Below are 23568 nucleotides of genomic sequence, written 5' to 3'. Positions count from 1 at the left end.
CCCTGTATTAGGTTGGGTGGGAGAGCAGAATTTTTGGATAAGCAGAGAAAAGCAAACAAATTCCAAATTGGAGTGCCAGAGAATCTAGCAGTTAATTAAACTAAGATTGCTCTCCTATCATCTGGCCAAATAAGAAAATAATTACATTTATTTTCTTTATGTCTAACATCAAGTCATCAACTGCATAGTGCTTTTCTGCCAGCCAAGCCAAGATATGTGTGAGGGTTCACTGATGAACACAAGCTACCCCTAAAACCTGAGTCTATCCGGGTGCTTTCCTGGAAGATTGATAATGGCTTGCTAGTGGCAGGTAGCTAGAGTAACTCATTCTTCAATTATATCTTTCTCCTGATATGATCTCAAACTCCAATCTTAGCATTTGCTTCCCGATTCTTTTTGAAAAGTATCTAACTGACATACATACAGCATTCTTTTCAGTTGGTTGTGGCTTTCAGTCTATAATACAAATAAAGCTTTACCGAATAATAGCTTTTTAAAAAATTATATATATGTACATATTATTTCAGTGGCTAACTTTGAAAAACCGATTATTTCATTAAGATACATTAAACTGAAAAGAGTAATTATGTGTAGAAAAAAATGCTCCCACAAAATGCTTATGCCCTAATCCCGGAGCCTATGAATATGTTACCTTAAATGGCGAAACAGATTTGCATATATCATTGTTTAAGAAACTTGAGTTCGTGTCCTTTGTAGGGACATGGATGAAACTGGAAAACATCATTCTCAGTAAACTATCGCAAGGACAAAAAACCAAACACCGCATGTTCTCACTCATAGGTGGGAATTGAACAATGAGAACTCATGGACACAGGAAGGGGAACATCACGCTCCGGGGACTGTTGTGGGGTGGGGGGAGGGGGGAGGGACAGCATTAGGAGATACACCTAATGCTAAATGACGAATTAATGGGTGCAGGAAATCAACATGGCACATGGATACATATGTAACAAACCTGCACATTGTGCACATGTACCCTAAAACCCTAAAGTATAATAAAAAAAATAAATAAATAAATAAAAGATACCTTCACAGCAAAAAAAAAAAAAAAGAAACTTGAGATTGAGATATCACAGGTCCTTACAAGAGGAAGTAAAGTCAGAGTCCATGAGATGTGGAGATGGAATAAGATGCTGAAGTGATATACACTGAAAATGAAGGAGGATGGGGCCACAATCAAACATTGCATTGTCCTCCAGAAGCTAGAAAAGGCAAAAAACCCAATTCTCCCTTAGAGCCACCAGAGGAAATGCAGTTTTGTAGAGTCTGATTTTAGCACAGTGAGACCTATTTCAAATTTCTAACTGCAAGTTCATATATTTGTGTTGTCTTAAGACAAGAAATTTGGGGGCACTCTACTAAAAGAGCAACTGAAAACTAATGTGCCCATTAGAAAATTTTATATAGAAACTAGAAACTGTAAAAAATTCACGGAAAGAATTCCTTGGTAATATTGTTTAGGATGTTAAACTCAAGAAAGAACTAAGTTTCTCAGCTACTAATTTTTTCATATAAGCATTTACTTATTTATCCCAGTATGTGCATATTTATTCCAGTAGCATCTTTCTTTGCTGCTGAATCTTTATGAATTCTCATGATTTTTTTTCACTTGTATCAACAATTGTGTCCTGTATAGTATTTGATATTGGGAACATGTTACCACTCCTTAACTGATCTTAACCAGAAATTGACATAAACCATGGTGCTCATTTACTTTTAAGTTTACATTTTTGAATGACACAGCAAACAACTCTTGTTATACAATATATGACAATATATGAACATTTTGAGATTTATTTTCATAGACAATTATCTGTAGCTTTACTCCAATATACAGACATAGCATGTAGTTTATATAAAGTATAAATGTTAGGTGTCCTGTGTCATTTAAGACTAAAGCATTTTAATTTGTGCTTTCCATGAGCTTTTTCCCAATCTAAGCAGTGAGCAAATTGTCCTCTCATACAATGTGACATAAAAAGTGGAAACAAAACAATAATCTCCTAGAAACACATGCAAATGGACATTGCACAAGAATCCCATAACACTAATGACTTCTAATCATAGGCAAAAAGACCTGAAGACTAATTTATACACTTTTTGTCTTTTAATGTTTTTACAATCATTGCTTTAAATTAAAATGAAAACTTTCAGATAGCATGCTTCCATTTCATAATGTTCTGTTACTTATAGTCTCCCTAATTTTATTATGAAATCCTTTGAAGCTGTTTTATTTTGTTACCAATAATTCGTTAGTTTGATTTCAAGCACAATGCTCTTTTCAACATCCAAGAACCATTGGGAAAATGCTATATTATCTATAATTTAACCAAATAGCTTTATGTCTAATTTAATAAATAAAGCCACTTGTTCTGTTTTCATATCCAGTTATTCCATTTTCAAGCTGACATAAGTTAGAACAATGAATATATAATTAAAAATTGGTGCCAAGAGATCTCAACACTAGTGATTATAAATCAAATAGGAAAGGTAATTTTATTAGTATCCTATTGGTGAATTAGCTTCCAAATTATTCCGAATTTAGTGGCTTAAAACAACAGAAATTCATCATCTTACAGTTCTGTAGGTTAGATAGGTGCCATGGGTCTAACTAGGCTAAAATAAAGGTGTGTGTTCTGGAGGTCTTAGGAAAGAATCTATCCTTGCCTTTTCCTGCTCCTAGAGGCTGTCTCCATTCCTTGGCTTGTGGCCCCCTTGGTCCATATCCAAATCCAGCAACAGTTCACCTCTCTGATTATTCTTTTGTACTCACATCTTCTGACTGTAGCCAGGAATGATTCTTCAATTTTAAGGACCCATCTCCTTTTATACCAATAAAGTGGTATATAATTAGGTTGGGCCATACTGGATAATCCAGGATCGTCCCCTCATTAAGTTCCTTTACTTAGTCATACCAACAAAATCCCTTTTGCCATGGATGTAACAAATTCACAGGTTCTGGGGATTAGGATGTGGATATCTCTGAGAGTCACTATTCTTCCTACCACAGTAATTTTCTACAGCATTTTTTTAAAAATCAGTGATTTGAGAAACTTGAGAGAGAAAGCTAAGAGGCAAAAGAAGCAAGTTTGACTGCTGACAAAATGAATGACTTTGGCAGAATATCAGCTATTCTTATAGAGATAATCATAAATTCCTGCATTAAAAACAAACAAACAAAAAAATAAACCAACCAGTAAAATGTGAAGACAAACAGAGATTTGCAAGAAATACATACCTAGAAGAGTGAAGGCTTTTAGCTAACTCTTAAAAATAACATGAAGCAATATAATCATACAATGTATCTGTTCAGAAAGCTGAGACACCATTTTACGCAGGCTTTACACATGTACAATTTGCAGAATGTGGAGTCTGGCGATTTAACAAATTTCTGAAATGACCAGATGAGAATAGAAGGCAATAATAAATTAGATTGTATCAAAAAGAGGGTGATTAGAATGACAAGTAGAATGAACGTATGCTGGATGCAAAAGAGTTAAAACAACTAGAGATAGTAAACTAGGAAATTAGAATATTAATAAAAATACACTGATTATCATCATACTCTAGAAATACTGTAAAAGAAACTAGTATTTAGCGAGAGGCTATTCTCTTGCTACTGCAGTATCTTCATCTGATTGTTGCAAACTTATTCCATGTTTATATTTGTATAAAAGCCTTTAAAAATATTCTTGAAATAAAGTAGCAGCATGCTTAAACTCCCAGCCGAGAACTATAAATGATGATTTTTTATGAAATAGTAGTCTGGACAATAATAATTTAGAGGAAACTAATACACCCAACAGACTTGAATTACATATCTCTAAAATTCATTACAATTCTCATTTATAATAAATTGGTATGTAAAGCTAATGGATTTTTCAAAGAATATCTTTACTATATTAACATTGTTTCTTTCAGTAACTTTCCATTTATTATAATTACTAGGGTTTACAGATTAGTAAATTAAAAATAGGAACTTCAATAAAATTTGAATTTAAAATAAACAAAGAAAAAGTTTTTAGTATAATTGTGCCCCATGCAATATTTGTTGTTTATCTGAAATTCAAATTAAACTGTACCACTTGCATTTATCAGACAAGTCTAATTAATTTTAAAAATATAAACATAGAAAAAGAGCAACCATTAACTGTTGCAAGAAAGGCTATTCCAAATCTTCAAGATTTATTTTAATGAAAAATAAAACTTTATGAATCAAGTAAAGTTGATGATTATTCACTTTATATTAGTCTCTGCTTTCAGTTTCTAAGTATGTTTCAAATTTATTTTTCACTTTTTATATTATTATATTGTTGTAGATGGCTTTTGATATATTGCTACTTATTATTATCATTTATTAAAAGGAAATTATGTAGCTCTGCAAGATCTACAAAGAATAAATTTATCTCCATGCAAAAGTTGATCCAAAAAAATCAAATTAATCTGAAAGAGAAAGAAAAACTAAAAGAAACTAAAATAGTTCTATTTATAGGCTTAAATGTATAATGATGCTGCATCCAAGGTTCCCTAAGTTGGGATTCAACAATTATGCCCATTACAAGGGCCTGGGATTACATCTATATTATAAAAGTGGCTGCTATTTTGGGATATTAAAAAAGTTTCATTAATAACTGTATTCAAGGAAAGAAGAATTATGACAACACAGGATAATGATTTAGAGTTTAGAAGGATAATCTCATTTTGTTAAAAGAACAAGAGGAAAAGAACAAAACCTGACATAATACGAATGTATTAAATCATTTTGATGCATCCTTTCTATTATGATATGCATGTAAATCTACATAGTGTAAAATGACATAGGAAACTTGTTCTGCTGATGTGAAGCAGATAGTTAAGACCTTTGACATATGGGAAAGGGAAATGGTTTTCAGAAATGGTAGGCACAAAGTTGGTAAAAGAAATATGGTGAATAATAGAGCCCCAACATAAGGATAATTGTTTACAGATTCTGGAGGGATATGGGACACACTCTGAAAATTTGCTCTTAAATCTTTCGACACTAAAGCTAATGGAGAAATTTATGAATAAAGCAAGAGGGCAGCCTCAAAGCCATGATAAAATATGGCTTTCCTGCAATTTGAATTTAAATACGGCACCTTAACATGTCCTACCCTAGGTTGCCTTCTTTATTCATGCTTATCTGTTTAGATCTTCCAGGCTTCCAGTATTTTTTATGTGCCTCTATTATAATTAGCTACATAGATGAGTTTTAATGCTACTTGTCTCTCATTGGCTTTTATGATATTGCTATCTTATTCTTTTGACTATTCTTAAAAATTAAGCCTAATATATAATTGGTAGTATCTATTATCCAAATAAGTTTCTGTAGTCTTTAAACAAATGACTATTAATAATTGTGCTAAAATATAGTTGGAACTGTCATTGAAATTAATAGCTGAGGCAAGATAAACTTCAAAACAACATAAGATGAAAGATGATGAATTTTATTTAACAATGTACACACTTAAAAATATATGATACATTAGTGAAAATGTTACCCATGAAATAACTGTTATTTTTAACACCTGTTAATTTTTAAATAATACTAATACAATAAGATAGATGTCATAACAACAAAAGTGACTGACAATCACCCAATGAGCAAAGTCCAGAATCTATTTTAGAATTTATAGGGACAAAAGCTGTTCATTTGCAGTAAAAATTGCTGTGATTGAGTTTCAAATCTGTGACCTTTGCTAAGCCTCTGGGTTCATTTGCAATAGTAGTACCTAGCAATGTCGAGATCAATATAGGCCAACCATTCTATTTATTTAATACATGCTACCTCATTTAATACTAAACTGTACTATAAATAAATGTTAATAATTATTTCCATTTTAGAGATAAGAAACTGAAGGTTAACTAACCTTTTCAATGTTATACAGTGAATAAATGATAAAGCTGTATTTCAGACCCAAGTTTTCTTAGTTTTGGACCAAATAATTTCTGATAGACACCATAATTATTTCCATTTTAGAGATGAGAAACTGAAGGTTAACTAACCTTTTCAATGTTATACAGTAAATAAATGATAAAGCTGTATTTCAGACCCAGGTTTTCTTGGTTTGGGACCAAATAATTTCTGATAGACACTAAATGTCTGAGAATCTGTTTTGTGAATTTATTGCATTATTACAAATTCAAGTGCAGGAAAGCTGCACTTAGTAATACTTTAGGTGTAGCAACTCCCAAATATTTACAGGTAGCATCATATCTGGGGAGTCACACAGGCACTTGCTTGGCCATTTGGTGGTTTAAAATCAAGATATTCAGCAACTATGTCATTACTAGTCTTTTGGAAATAAGTATAATTTTTGACAGTGACAAATACTGACTTCGTGATACCCAGAATTATGACTTCCTGTCTTTCCAGTTCAAGGACAATATAATAAAACAAATAATAAATTTTTAAAACTAAAAGCAATGTATTTTCATCATTTGCATATATAATATAATTACAGAAAAGTTGCTTAAAGAGAGATAGAAAATGATAAAGAAAGAGAAGAAAGTCATTGGGGAAAAAAAAACAAGAGAGCAAGAATTTAAAATTGAAATGTGGTAATTCTACTTACTGATCAACCTACTGGGTATGGGTCTTGGGGAAAGACTGCCATGACTGCCAGCAGCCCCAGTTCTTCAGCACTTCTCTTGAGCACTTGAGAGAATATAGCCTCTTGGAGTGTGAATTTTATTTTTAAAGTTTGTGTGTGTGTGTGTGTGTGCATATGTGTATGTGCACACATATATTTTCCAAGATGGTTTTAACTCTCTTATCTGGTGCTTATATGAAACAGAAAATTTTAAAAAAAATTGTTTCAAAATTGAAAAGAAATACATGATCAAATTTGCTGAGAAATCATTATGTCAGATTACAATGTGATATCTAACTATGATCATATACATGTTAAAATTTGTGAAGGATATAAAAAGTCATTCCCTACTTCAAAGCTAACAAGTTATCCTGCTACAGCATTATGGAAAACACAAGATTCCTGAGCCAGAAACAAAGGAGTCTCTCACTCATGGATCAGATGGTAGCATTCACATCAGTTCCTTTTGCCTCTCCTATCCCAATACCACAGGGATGATGGCAAGACGGGCCCAGATCCATGTGCACACTCAATAGGTCTGTCTTACATCTGAGGATGCCTAAGGTTAGGAATCTTCAGTCACAGCTGGGTGTGATGCTAAAAAGTTGCCCAACTATGCCCCCAGAGGAAATATTACCTTAATTATTCTGTTCAAGAAATAATTCTGAACCCTGGCTTGGAGGGATATACTGTTTCTGTATTTCTAGGCTGTTTTTATTTAATATCCTTGAAAAGATGGTCCAAAACAGAATTGTATTCAAAATGTGCAGAAATTTGAAAATTATGGAGAATTATCTCCGAACAATATGCACATATCAGAATATTTGGGGGAAAATAGTGTTTTTTAATAAAAAAGTCATTGTCTACAGGTTAACTATCATAGTGAACTCATCATATTATCTTTATCACTGTGTGGCAGGAAAGAACAAAATCAGTATGATGGATGATTTAAGAAATTTCAATCTAATTTTGGTTATGTGTGATTTTCCCTTTACATACTGAGTTTAAACTTAAAATATTTTTCCACTTCCTTCATATTTAATTTCCAAAACTCCTCTGAGAGTTGTGGTTGTTGTCACTATTGTTGTTGTTGTTCTTGTGTTATTATTTTTACCTTCTTACATATAAGACAAATGAGGTTCATAGAGGTTAAGTAAATTTGCCTTAGGCCATACAGCTAAAGGCTTTTGTTTTTTTAATGTACAATGCTGTTTTACAAAAATAATTACCAAAAGATGACAGCTCCTCAGTTTACCATAGATATGAAGATTTTAAGAACAGATCATATTGATTTTGAATTCAGCTGGAAATTAGCTGGATAATACAGGCTTCTTCTTGGAGGAGAGCTCACAAAGTGCAGTGGAAAAAATAACTCCTTAGAAGATAGCACCATGCTAAAATAATTTTATCTCCACTATTTATCATCACTGCAATCATGGTAACAACTTAAGTTTCCTTTCCATATGTCTGTAAAGTGGTGGTAACTTTAGTTGCCATAGAGGTTTATCTGCAGATGACATTAGATACCACAGGTAAAATTTACAGCATATAATTGGTGTTCATTAAATTGTAGTAATCATTTTGATCATTATCTCATTCTGAAAAAATTGTCAATATGTTTCATTGTTTCCTTTTGTAAAGCTGCTAGACATAATAAGCCTGAGTTGCTTTTGTAAATTAGAAGACAGAATTAGAAAACATATTTCCAGATATAATAAAGAAATGCTCCATTAGTTTTTTTATAGCATCATAAATCAGTGTTTTAAAATTAAGTAATTCAAGAGACCTTTTAGCTATTAAGATGTTGGTTCATGTTCTAGTTCAAACACATGAATTTAGTTCAGCAAAATATTACAACATGTTAGTGATTTGAGTATTTTCTGTGACATGCTAACTCAACTATATCAAATGATAATTTTATGCTCACCTTAGAACTGTTTGCAAAAAATAAGATGGTGTGTAATTCTCTAGAAACTCATTCCTAAATGTGTCTTAAAATTACACTTACTCTATTTTCTACAAGAAACTATTTTTCAAATATGTGTGAATTTTCCTCTTAATTCTTAAGTTTCATATTTTATATTTTTATAGGTATTTTGTATAATGTGAGTGGCATTTTGATTAGATCAGCAGCAAGTGAATTTTATGCAAAAATTACTAATATCTTTTGAATTGGAAAAGGTGACTATATTTCTAATTGAATCATGAAAATAGACTTTTAATCTTATTCTTAAATTAATATGATGTGTCACTATACACGTTACACAAAATGTATCTGATATGTCATTACAATAGCACAGATAGTCACATATGAATTGCTCTTTTCTCTACACAGTAATAGAAGTACTTATAGCACTAGCAGACCAATTACAGTCCAAAAGTCAAATCTAGCCCACCGTCTATTTTGACAAATAAAGTGGTTTTTTGTTTGTTTGTTTGTTTGAGACGGAGTCTTGCTCTGTCGCCGGAGTACAGGCTGGAGTACAGTGGTGCGATCTGGGCTCACCCCAAGCTCCGCCTCCTGGGTTCACGCCATTCTGCTGCCTCAGCCTCCCAAGTAGCTGGGACTACAGGCGCTCAACACCACGCCCAGCTATTTTTTTTTTTTGTATTTTTAGTAGAGACGGGGTTTCACCATGTTAGCCAGGATGGTCTCGATCTTCTGACCTCATGATCCGCCCGCCTCGGCCTTCCAAAGTGCCGGGACTACAGGCATGAGCCACCGCGCCCGGCCGACAAATAAAGTTTTACTGGAAAGCAGCCAAACTGATTCATTTATATATTGTCAATATCTGCTTTCTATGGGGTACAGTGGCTCATGCCTGTAATCCTAGCACTTTGGAAGACTGAGGCGGGAGGATCACTGGAGGTCAGGGGTTTGAGATCAGCCTGGCCAACATGGCAAAACCCTATCTCAACTAAAGATACAAAATTAGCCAGGCATGTTGGTGCGCACCTGTAATCCCAGCTACTTGGGAGGTGAGGCAGGACAATCGCTTGAACCTGGGAGGGGGAGGTTGCGATGAGCCAAGATCGCACCACTGCACTACAGCCTGGTGACAGAGTAACCCTGTCTCAAAAAAAAAAGGCAACAATATATGTTTTCTCAGAATGACAAAGAGAAGTAGTTATGATAGAGATAATATTGCCCTCAAAGCCTAGAATATTTACTTTCTGATGTTTATCATTTTTAAAATGTGCTGGTCTCTGCATAACACAATTATATTTGCATTATTTGAAAAATGTAAAAGTAGTTTATCTTGTAGGCAAATGATATTGAAGTATATAGGCCATAGCATCAATGATTCTTATCCATTCTCAACATCTCACCCACCATCACTCTCCCTTCCACAGAGAGTAACCCTTTAACTAGTGTTTATCCATTTAGACTACTTTAATTATCTAAAGGGAATTTTCATATTTTAAAAATAGCTGAAATTCTATAGAAAAAAGGCAAAATACGCCCATCAATTAAATCCAATGTTCCACCTTTCAATAACACTTAATCTATACTTGTCCTATCCTTTCCTGAATCCCATAAATAATCACCATTATTAGTTTGATATGAGTTCTTTCATGCTATTTTGAATATATTGATATGACTTTTACTTGTAGAAACATGTAATTGTGTGGTATGTGTGTATAGTGTTTGTATCAATTCATTACATATTATGTACTTTTCTGAAACTGCCGTTTTTCACTTAACAACTCGCCTTGACCATTTGTGGATACTAGCATGTTTATGCATTTGACATTTTGTTTAACTTTTTCATTAACTGCCTGGATCATAATTTTTTAAGATTATTCTACTGAAAACACTTAAACTCTTACTAATTTCTTAGTAAGGTACATAAGTCTTACTTCCTGGTTGAGGAATAAGTTGATTGTTTTAAATTGAATTTTCTTGAATGACTGCTAAGTTGGTCATTCTTTATTGGTAATTGTAGCACTACTGTATATTGCATATTTGCACAGTTTGATGTATTTCCCACTTCACTGAATTGTTTATTCTTTTTCTTATTTAAGGTTAGAAAACCACATACATACAAAAACATTATATTCACAATGTCAAACAATTAACCAAAAGTATTAAACATGCAAGGAAGTAGGAAAAGGTAAACCATATTTAAGAGAAAAATGAAGCTAACCAAAATGATTTAAAAGTGATTACTATAAATATGCTTAATATTTATAATGAAATCATGAATATTTGAAGAGAAACAAAAACTATAAAACCAAAACAAAACTACTAGACATAAAAATACAAAATCTGAAATGAAATATTCATTATTTTTGATTAATAACAGATTAGGCACTACAGAAAAAAATATGAAGCAAATTGAAGCCATAACAATGAAACTAAAATTAAACCTGGAGAAAGAAATGTTAGAAATTAAATAAAGCTTCAATGATCATCAGGAAAATATTAACTGGTTTAGAATATATATATATATATTTATAAGTGGGATCCAGAATAAGAGAAAAATAATAGTAAAATATTTGAAAAAATAATGGCTGAATATATTTAAAATTTGTTGAAAAGTATAAATGTCAAGGAGTTCAAGGGGCGAGGGGACTGAAAAGGGAAATATATTCTTGTATACAGCTAGCATCATACATTAGGGTGAGAATGAAATGCATTTTTCCTAAGACTAGAAATAAGGCAAGAATATTCACTTTCAATATTTTTATGCGACATTTTACTGATCATCTTCAAGCCAGTGGAATAAAACAATAAAAAGAAATAAATGGCTTATATGTTAGAACAAAAGACATAAGACACTTTATTTTGCAACTTACCATGTTCATCAAAAATTCTAAAACAGGAGTCTGCAGACTTATTATAAAGGAAAAGTTATTAAATATTTTAAGCTTGCAACATACACAATCTAGCTGGCAACTATTCAACTCTGAAACTGTGGTTCAAAAGCAGCCATAGACAAAATGTAAACAAACGACTGTGTCTTTGTTTCAGCAAAACTTTGCTTACAAAATCAGGCAAGGGGAGACACCAGAAGTAGAGCTATCAGAAATTCTGGGCCCATCTGCCCCAGAAACACCAAAAAACAAGAGAAAATGGTCAGAACCAACCTTATTGTGTCTCTGGAGGCTATTTATGCTCTCTCTGAAACCCGCAGAAAAATTCTTACCAGACTGTTCCAAGCTTCTGGTGACTTCCTGGCAATCTTTGGCATTTTATTGCATGTGGATGGATAATTCCATTCTCTGTCTTCACGTGGCATTCTCCTGTGACTCTTCACATGGTCTCTCCTCTGTTCATGCCTGTGTCTGTATCCAAATGTCCCCTTCTGTAAGAAAACACCAGTTAGATTGGATGAAGGTCTACCCTAACAGCTTCATTTTAAACTGCTTACATCTACAAAGACCATATTTTCAAATGAGGTCATTCTGAGGTAATGCAGATTAGGAATTCAACATATGTATTTTGGGAAGGGGTGTAAAATTTGACCCAAATATATTGCAATAAATTAAATAATCTAGATGAACATATTTTTAGAAATAAACTACCAAAATTAACTCAATAAATAGAAAATCTGAGAAGACTCAATAAAGGTAAAGAAAATGCATCAGTAATCAAAAACATCAAAAAAATCACAAAAAACAAAATTCCAGAAACACAGTTTCACTAATGAATTCGATCAAGCATTTTAAAAATAATTAACACTAATATTTCCCAATTTATTTGCCCCCAAAATATTAGTAGAAAATTAACTTATTCTACAAGGCTAGCATTATATGGTACCAAAAATAGATAAAGGCATTATAATTAAAGAAAACTACATATCAATATCCCTTATGAATATAAGAGTGAAATAATTATCAACAAAGTACTAGCAAACCGTATTGTTTTTTACTATTTTTTGACTGTCTGTAAAAAAAAATCACAGACATAGTACTTTTTTAAATAGCATATTAAAAATGTTTTCTTTAATGACCAAATGGAATTTATATCAGGAAAGCAAATGTGGTTCACAATAAGAAAACCAATTAATATAATAAACCACATTAATAGAACCAAAGGTAAAAAAACAAACAATGATCATTTCAATTGATGCAGGAAACATAATAAATTTAACATTTTGTGACAATAAAAACATTCAGATAACTAGGAATAGAAGAAAACTCCCTGAACCTAAAAAGGGCAGTTATGCAAAACTCTTAGCTAACATCATGTTCGTGGTAAAAGTCTGAAACCTTTGCCTCTGAGATTAGGAACAAGACAAGGATGCTTGCTTTTGCTATGCTATTAATATTTAACATTGTAGTAGAAATTCTAGTCAGAGCAATTACCCAGTTAAAAAAAAACCTATCCAAATTGAAAAGAAAATAGTAAAAGCGTCTATTTGCAGATGACATAATTCCATATGTAGATTATTCCAAGGTATACACAGACACACACACGCGCGCGCACACACACACACACCAAAACTGCTAGTGCTATAAGCAAATTCATCAAATTTGTAGGATAGAAAATGAACCCAAACAAATTAGTCGTGTTTCTATATACTAGCAATAAACAATTAGAAAAGGAAATTAAGTGAACAATTCATTTCCCAATAACACTAAAAGGAACGCAGAAATATCTAGGAATACATTTAGCAAAGAAAGGTAAAGACTTGTTTACTGAAAACCAAAAAATATAGCTGAAAGAAATAAAATAACACCTAAATAAATGGAAAACATTCCATGTTCATGGCAGTAATATTGTTAAATTGACAATACTACCAAAAGTGATCTACAGATTCAATACAATACTTATAAAATTAATTGAATCCTCATTTTGATGGCATTTTCTTTTGGCAGAAATGGAAAAGCCAATCCCCAAATTCATATGGAGTTGCAAGGGATTCAAAACAACCAAAACAATCTTAAAAAGGACCATGTTCTAGATTTCCAAACTTACCACAAAGCTACAATTAGTTACCAAGACTCTGGGACTGGCATAAGCATAGACAAATAGATCAATCAAACAGAATTAAGAGTCCAGAAATAAACACATACATTCATGGTCAATTTATTTGCAATAAGAGTGCCACGATCATTGACTGGGGCAAGAATAATTTCTTCAAGATACTGTCCTGGAATAATTGGTCATCCATATGCAAAGAAGGAAATTAGACTCCTACTTCACATCATAGACAAAATTAACTCAAAGTAGAAAAACAACCCCAAATACGAGTTAAACAATTAAACTCTAAGGAAAAAATAGAAGTAAATCTTTATGATCTTGGATTTGGCAGTGGGTTCTTAGGTATGGCAGCAAAAACATGAACAAAAAAATGGACAAATTGGATTTCATCAAAAGTAAAAACTTTTGTGCATGAAGGGACATTATCAAAAAGTAAGACAAACTACAGAATGGGAGAACATATATGCAAAGCATGTACTTAATACAGGTCTTATATTCAGAATATATAAAGAACTCCTATAACACAACCTAAAAACAACCTAATTTCAAAGTGGGCAAAATGCTTTACTGGAAATTTCTCCAAATAAGATATGCCAAAAAGCACATAAAAAGATGAAAAACATAAGTCATGGGGAAATCTAATTCAAAACCATAAGGAGATACTCTCTCACTTGCTATTCCTTGTCTTTTTCTATTATAGGATTCAAAAAAACAGATATATGATATAGAATACAATTTTTTTCATAAGAAATTTTTAGGTTTTGATTCTATATGCATTTTTTATTTTTTTTTATTTTTGTAGTATTACCTATCTGTTCACTCATGATATGTTTTTAGGATAGCTGTGCTTTTTGCATTTATTTTTAATTGACATAATAATTGTACATATTCATGGGATACAGTGAAATGTTTCAATGCATGTATACAATGTGCTGATTAAATCAGGGTAATTAGCATATCTTTCATCTAAGACATTTCCCATTATTTTGGGTAGGGAACATTCAAAATTTACTCTTCTAGTGATTTTGAAAATATACAATAAATGGTTGTTAATTGTAGTCAACCTACAGTGCTACAGAACACCAGAATGTCTTCCTTCTATCTAGCTGAAATTTTATATTCATTAACCAACCTGTGGCTATCCTCTGCATACTTTCCAGTCTCTAGCAACCAGTATTCTACCCTCTACTTCTATGATATTTTTTTTTTGCTTCCATATATGAGAACACTTTCTGTTCCTGCCTTATTTTACTTATCCTCCAAACTCATCCATTCTGTGTAAATAACAGATTTTCATTATTTAGCCAAATAGTATTCCATTGTGTATATATAAACATTTTCCTTATCCTTTCAACTGTTGATGGGCACTTAGGTTGATTTCATGTCTTGGCTATTGTGAACAGAGCTACAATAAACATGAGAGTGCAATTATTTCTTCAACATACTGATTTTCTTTATTGTGAATACATACTGAATAGTGGAATCACCTAATCATATTGTAGTTCTATTTATAGTTTTTTGTGAAGCCTTCATACAATGTTTAATAACAGTTTTTCAGTACTATTTATTGACGAGAATGCCCTTTCTCTAATGTATGTTCTTAGTGCCTTTATCAAAAATTAGTGGCTGTAAATTTGTGAATTTATTTCTGGGTTTTCCATTCTGTTTCGTTGGTCTATGGGTTTGGTTTTGTGCCAATTCTACACATTTTTAATTATGATAGCTTTCTAGTATGATTTGAAACCAGGAAGTATGATGCCTCCAGCTTTATTCTTTTTGCTGAATATTGCTTTCCTATTTCAAGTCTTTGGTCTCCATATGAATTTTATAGTTTTTAAGCATTTCGATGAATTGGCATTTTCACAGGTATTGCATTTAATCTTTAGATCTCTTTTGGTAGTATGGTCATTTTCACAATATTAATTCTTCCCATCCATCAACATGGGATGTCTTTCCATTTTTTTGTGTGTCCTCTTAATTTCTTTCATCAGTATTTTATAGTTTTCCTTGTAGAGGCTTTTCACGTCCTTTGTTAAATGTATTCCTAGGGTTTATATACATATATATATATATATATATATATATATATATATATATATGTATCTACTATAAATGGGATTGCTTTGTTGACTTTTTATTCTGCTATTTTGTCATAGTGTATAAATACACTACTGATTTTTGCATGTTGATTTTGTATCCTATCCCTTTACTGAATACTTTTATCAGTTCTAAGAGGTTTTTGGTAGAGCTTTTAGGATTTTCTATATGTAAGATCATTTTGTCTGCAAACAGGAACAATTTGACCACTTGACAATTTGACTTCCTTCTTTTCAATTTTGATGCCCTCTAATTTTTCCCTTGCCTAATTGAACTGACTAGGACTAGTTGAATAAGAGTGACGAGAGTGGACATCCCTGACTTGATTCAAGTTCTTAGATAAAAGGCTTTCAGCTTTGCTCCATTTAGTATGATGTTAGCTGTGGTTTTGTCATATGGCCTTTATTCTGTTGAAATATGTTCTTTCCTTAGTTTTTTAAGAGTTTTTATCGTGATGAGATGTTGAGTTTTATCAAATGCTTTTTTATGCATAGATGGAAAAATTCTGAGTATTTTCTTCATTCTGTTGATGTGATGGATCAAGTCTGTTGATATGAGTATGTTGAATCATCCTTGTATCCCTGGGATAAATCGCACTTGATCATGGTGAATAATCATGTTAATGTACTGCTGGATTCTGTTTGCTAGTATTTTGTTTAGGAGTTTTGCTTCTATGTTTATCAAGTATCTTGGCCTATAGTTTTCTTTTGTTTTTATGTTCTGGTCCAGTTGTAGTATCAGGATACTCTTGGTCTTATGAAGTGAATTTAGAAGAATTTTCTTCAATTTTCTGATAGAGTTTTGAGAAAAATTGATATTACTTCTTTGATAGAATTCTGCAGACGAGCCATCAGACCTTAGACTTTTGATTGGAGTCTTTTTTATTACAGATTCAATCTTGTTATTTGCAATTGTTCAGGTTCAATCTTCTTGGCTCAATCTAAGTAGGTTACATGTATCTATGAATGTATCCACTTCCACTAGGTTTTCGATTTTGTTGCCATATAGTTGTTTTTAATAGTCTCTCTAATAATCCTTTTTCATTTCAATGGTATCAGTTGTAATGTCCCCTTTTGTGTTTCCAATTTCATTTATTTGAGTCTTCTACAGTCCTTTTAACTAAAACATTTTGTTCTTCTCAAGGTTTACACTTTTGGGGTGTTTTCATTGTGTGTGTGTTTGTTTTGTATAGGACAAAGTAAGCCATAAGCTGAAGAAATCAGAAGGCCTCTAGAAGCTAGAAAAGGCAAAAGGAAATCAAACAAACAACAACAATGACAACAAAACAGTTTCCCCCAAAAGCCTCTAGAGATAAACTTAAACATTTAATACCATGAATTTAGCATGATAAAACATATTTTGGACTTCTGCAATCCAGAACTGTAAGATGAAAATTATGGGTTGCTTAAGCTGTTAAGTTTGGTAATTTTTATAGCAGAAATAGGAAATCAATAAGCTTCCTAAGCAGGTGATACTCAGCAATTAATTTAACATGTTTTAATCCCCGTGTCAGGAAAAGGAACATACAAGTCTATTAAATGCAAAGGTTTATTAGCAAAGTGAAAGAAGTAATGCATATGAAATATTTATCCCAGTGCCTGGCAGTTAAAAGTGTTTGGTAAATGTTCACTTATTCAACAGAATGTTTAGAGCACCTACCATGTGTTATCATCTATTCTAAGGACTAAAAATATATTAATGTATAAAAGGAAAAATAAGCCTCTGTCCTCACATCATTCAAATTATAGTAATATTATAGCAGAGCTAGCAATTAAAAAATGTTTTCCTGTGTTTCATCACCTCTTTTAAGTGTTTTATTTTTCAAGTACTCTTAATCCCCATGTTCTTCACAGCAATCATCTGAGGTAAGTTGTATTATTAGCATTCATACTTTATAGATAGAAAGTTCATGTGCCCATAGTAAACAGAATAGCTGGGATATAAACCCAGACCATTTGTCCTAGAGTCCATGCTTTGAAATTCTAATTAATTCAATCTCTTACTGGACTATTATTATTATTAGATAATTTAGTATTCAGTGTGAAAGACTTAAGTGTGATGTGACAGAATGTGTTTAGCTATACTAAAGAATGAAAACATTATGAGGTTGCTTTGTGGAGAGGAGGCTTACCACAATGACAGTAAATGAAACTAACAGCTATAAAGAGCACCATCAAGGCACACTACCTAATCCATTGTTCTACCGTCATGCAATGAATTTGGGATATAAAGAGAAAATGTTAAGTGACAAGCTAATGTTGGTAGTGTACATTCTTTTTTAATATTTAAAAATAACTTCTGATACCTTGAACAGCACATGGAAAGTGGTAGATATTTGAATATTTCTTGAAAATATGTCAGTTATTTTTTAATTTAGGTTTTTTTTTTTTTCTTTTTTCCAGACGGAGTCTCACTCTGTCGCCAGGCTAGAGTGCAATGGCGTGATCTCGGCTCACTGAAACCTCTGCCTCTTGTTCAAGCGATTCTCCTGCTTCAGCCTCCCAAGTAGCTGAGACTACAGGCATGCACCACCACACCCAGCTAAATTTTTGTATTTTTAGTAGAGACAGGGTTTCACTGTGTTGCCCAGGATGGTCTTTATCTCCTGACCTCGTGATCCACCCACCTCGGCCTCCCAAAGTGCTGAGATTACAGGCGTGAGCCACCGCGCCCGGCCTACTATATTCTAAAGTTATGAGGGTCAATGATCTATTCCCTTCCTTTCCCTCCCCTCTCTTTCTTCCTCTCTGTGTTTTACTTAGACATATATTCCACTGAAATAAATAAATATAAGGTGCTGAATGCCTAACTGAAAAAAAAAAAAAGAAATTAGTAACAGAGATATACTGTCAAAACTGGGATTGAAATGGCATAAGTTTGACATGTTGATCCTTGGCATACTTATCCTTAAACTTCCATTAGAAAATAACTGAAAACATAAGAACAGGAAAAAGGATAGAATATAGTTATTTGACTAGATGATTGAGATTTGAAAAACCAAGAAACAAGTAAGCAGTATTAGCAATAAGAAACCTTTCACTTACCACCCATGCCCAGACTGGAAAGCAAGGAATAGACTGAGTGGAGGCAATGAAAGAAGGAGAGGCTTTAGGCCCAAGAGAGGGGATGGGATGCAGAGGGCCTTTGTGGAAAGAAATGGAGAGACTTTTGTGAGATGCCACTGTCCCATCCTCTATATTTCATCACCAATAATTGAGAGTCAAGGCAGCTGACACATCTTGCTCATCAGAGCACCTAAAGCACCTAAATCTGAGAAGCTACCTGGATTGTCTTATCCATTAGTTTCAGGTTCAAAGCAGGTCATTAACAGCTGCTGAATGTTTAAGCTATTCAGCCATGCCAAAGACTTAGCAAAGTCTACTTTCACTTTATTTTCACTTTTTTTCATGCTAAAAAAAAAAAAAAAAAAAAAAAAAGGCTTTCTATCACCAAAGACATTCTTAAGTCCCTTCAAGAAAGGGAATGGGCTCCTAGACACCTATTGTTATACTCGGAACAGTACTTCAGTGCTTCCAATTCTTAACCAATAATGACGTCCTCCAAAATCTGTGATGTGAAAGAAAAAGCCCCAGGAGCACCCCTACCTCTCAAACCAGTTTTTGGATCAAATTTAAGCAAACCATATTCATGTTGAGGAAATTGGATATTACCCTGAAAGCAATTGGCAGAATTTAAGTGTTTTAAACAGGAGACCAGCATGGTCTTTTTTAAAATTATTTTTTATTTTTTAGTTGTAGGACTGTCACTTTTACTGCAGTGTGGAAAATGAAAAAAATGGAGATAGCAAGGTTAGGAGAAAGTGTAAGTGTAGAAAGATCTGGGGAAGGTCCTTATGACTGCAAAGATAGTATATAATTTTCAACAAGGTACTTCTAAAAATTTAGTTTATTTGTAAATTAAAAATAAATGTCATATATTTATGTTGTGAGATTTCAATTATATCATACCTACGACCATATTACATGACCATCTTATATAAGCTCTTCCACCAAAATGTTAATTCCTTGGGGGTAGAGAGTTCATCTCCTTTTTTTCATATACGTGTTTCATCTAAGTGTATAGTAAGTCTTAAATAAAGGGTTCCTCAATAAAGGGTAAATATGTATAAAATATTTATCAATGTATAAGTGGTACTATTTAGAGTAAGCCTAATTCCTTTGGGCTTCCAAAATTTATAAAATATTTACATTTCTTTATACTTAAGTGGCTTTTTATAAGAAAGTATTATCTGGAGTGCACACCTTAGTGTAAAACAAAAAAAGTGAGGAAGATATTAGACTTGTAAGGAATTTTGCTCAGATGATTAAATGTATGATGTACACAGATCTAAGATAGATGGGAAGATATATAAATGGGAAAAATTCATAGATATGTTCAACCACCAAAATATTACAATGTACTGACAGGACATAATTATTTAATGCTAATATTTAGCAATCAATCAATTTTATTTGACTTCTTAATTATTTTTCCTGTGCATACATGGTTAATGACTTTTCAGTTCTCCCCTAAGCTTCTTTGCAATATTCAATCTTTGAAGCTTGAATGAAACTTACCTTCGGAAAATAAGGAATTTTTAATTTGCACCTCTGGGAATGTTATTTATTATGGTCTATCATTTGTATAAGTAATTTCTTCAGAAGCTTATTGATTAAATAGATTTTAAATACAGGGCTGTTGCACCTGCAAAGGAACCCAATGAATTACATTGACAGTTTAATTCAAAACTCATTTTTGCAGATGGGCCAGATGATAGCCCTAGCTTTAAAAACAATTAGTTCAGTAAATATGACTGTTTCTTACTAGAAATTTTCCCTACGTTTTATAATAAATTAATTATATTCAGAAGTTAACCTTAAGTTAAAACTTTATGACACCTCTCAGAAACAGTGAATTAAATGTATTTGTGTACTAGTGGTATAAAATGGTATTTTATTTAATACAAGTAAAATATTATTTCAAATAATAAACAAACGACATATATATTTAATAGAATAAAAATTACTTAAATGTTTATTCCCTGTATGTTTTCTATCTAATAAAAAGGAGCCAACACAGTGGTTAAAAGTATATTCAGGCTGCCTTCACAGCCTAGGATCTGAAGGACCCAGGGCAACTCATAGTCCCTCTACGCATCGATTTGCACATCTCTAAGAAGACAATAAAATTTTTTATTTCATAATATTTTTAGAAAGATTAAGTTAATATAGTATCTTAGAATATTTTCTCATATGTAAACAACATTATGGAAGTAACTTATTATTATTAATGGTTTATTTAATAATATAGTCATTAAAATCACTGAGTATCACAAATTCAGCCATAAAGCTTGAGAAGATCACACGAAAACGATCATTTATTTTAAAGCCATGTACCATGAAAATTAAGCAAGCATCCCATGGCAGACAAATGTGCATGTTAATTGTTATCAACATTAATCATTAAAGCTGTATATTTTAGCTAAGTCACTTTGAAAGTAAAGAAGTTCATAAACTTGATACCATAACATTTTGACTCCCACCATGTCAGATGATGAATTTAAACTCCAGCTGGGGTATAGCTATTATATTGTTTGGCATAATTTATGATGAAGATTTTAATGGGAAAACAGATAATTGCATGTTTCTTATCTAGTTCAAACTTATCTCTTTTATTCTGTACTAATGCACAATCTTCTTATTGACCATCAAGGTGAAATTAATAATTATGCACATTAAATATTTTATTGAAATAGAATTCACTATTATCAGTCCTAAATTTCACATATTATTTTAAAGTAACAATATTTCAAAATATTGTTCAATATTTTAAAAGTTATGCCTTATTGTTTTGAAAATGCACTTCAAAGCTTTTGACTGAAGATATAAGAAAAATCCTCTCAAACCTGTTTTCACTAAATAGAAATTCAGAACTTAGGTGTTTTTACTGTTGACTAATTCATTCACACAATGATGACATCAAGGACCCAGATTCTTTCCCTCCTTTCATTTTGTCGTCATGAGCATGCCATACACAATAATTACCTGAAGCAGAAGTGAACAAACTTTCCTATGTCTCACCTTAAGAAATTGTACACAGAAATACCACCAGACTTCCCTGTAACTCTCATTCACCAGAGGTGCATCACATGCTAACCTATCGGGTGAAATCCACCCCCGATATTTCACATATTCTTTTCTATTTTCTCTAAGTATCAGCCAGTCTGAGAAATAAAGGGACAGAGTACAAAAGAGAGAAATTTTAAAGCTGGATGTCTAGGGGAGACATCACATGTCGGCAGGTTCCATGATGCCCCCCAAGCCGCAAAACCAGCAAGTTGTTATTAGTGATTTTCAAAAGGGGAGGGAGTGTACGAATAGGGTGTCGGTCACAGAGATCACATGCTTCACAAGGTAATAAAATGTCACAAGGCAAATGGAGGCAGGGCAAGATCACAGGACCACAGGACCAGGGCGAAATTAGAATTGCTAATGAAGTTTCTGGCACACATTGTCAGTGATAATATCTTATCAGGAGACATGGTTTGAGAGCAGACAACCTGTCTGACCAAAACTTATTATGCGGGAATTTCCTCCTCCTAATAAGCCTGGGATCGCTATGGGAGACTGGGGCTTATTTCATCCCACCTGTGTGACCATAAAAGACACCGCCCCCAAAGCGGCCATTTTAGAGGCCTCCCCTCAGGGACGCATTCTCTTTCTCAGGGATGTTCCTTGCTGAGGAAAAGAATTCAGTGATATTTCTCCCATTTGCTTTTGAAAGAAGAGAAATATGGCTCTGTTTCGCCTGACTCGCCAGCAGTCAGTTTAAGGTTATCTCTCTTGTTCCCTGAATGTTGCTGTTATCCTGTCCTTTTTCAAGGTGCCCAGATTTCATATTGTTCAAACACACATGCTCTACAATTTGTGCAGTTAACACAATCATCACAGGGTCCTGAGGCAACATACATCCTCCTCAGTTTGTGAAGATGATGGGATTAAGAGATTAAAGACAGGCATAGGAAATCACAAGGGTATTGATTGGGGAAGTGATAAGTGTCCATGAAATCTTCACAATTTATGTTCAGAAATTGCAGTAAAGACGGGCATAAGAAATTATAAAAGTATTAATTTGGGGAACTAATAAATGTCCATGAAATCTTCACGATTTATGTTCTTCCGCCATGGCTTCAGCTGGTCCCTCAGTTCGGGGTCCCTGACTTCCCACAACACTAACCCCTAAGCCAATCACTGGCAAAAGGAATGGAAATCTCTTTGGCTTAGAACCAACTAGACTTTGCATTTGAACAAAGGATGGAGCCATCTTCCTTAAGACACTTAGTGAAATGATGAATTAAGTAACAAAAAGGAGATTGTGCTACTCAAACAATCCCTGCTTAAACAATCAGGAGCATCTTACTCTTCAAAAAGCATGAACTACATTTGTACACAATCACCTACATATTTGACTATTTATAGATTAATAATGCTAGACTACGTTAAAGCCATTTGTAATAAAATTGATCAATTTAGCATTGTAACAAGACTAATTTTCAGATAATTTAATAATCTCAATTCATTTCTCAACTTTGACAATTGTTGTTTGACAAGAATATTGAGAATTTATTATATGCCATGCCTGAGTAAGGTGTTAAATATATTCTCCTAACAAGTTTAGAGTGATAAACCAAACATTAAACAAATAAATATACAAATAAGGATATAATACAATAAATGATATGAAAGAAATTGCAAGATGTGGTGAAAGAAAATAGTGGTAGTGGCAGCTATGTTAGATTGTATGACCTTGGGGTCTGGGGGGTCACACTGAGGAAATGACATTTAAAATGAGTCCTCATTTAAAGAATGGGGAGCAGCATCCCTGCAAGAGAGCAATCTCTGCAAAAGA

Source organism: Symphalangus syndactylus, chromosome 19 (genome assembly GCF_028878055.3).
Source record: "Symphalangus syndactylus isolate Jambi chromosome 19, NHGRI_mSymSyn1-v2.1_pri, whole genome shotgun sequence".
Taxonomy (NCBI): Eukaryota; Metazoa; Chordata; class Mammalia; order Primates; family Hylobatidae; genus Symphalangus; species Symphalangus syndactylus.
Note: the sequence above shows the minus strand (reverse complement) of the source record.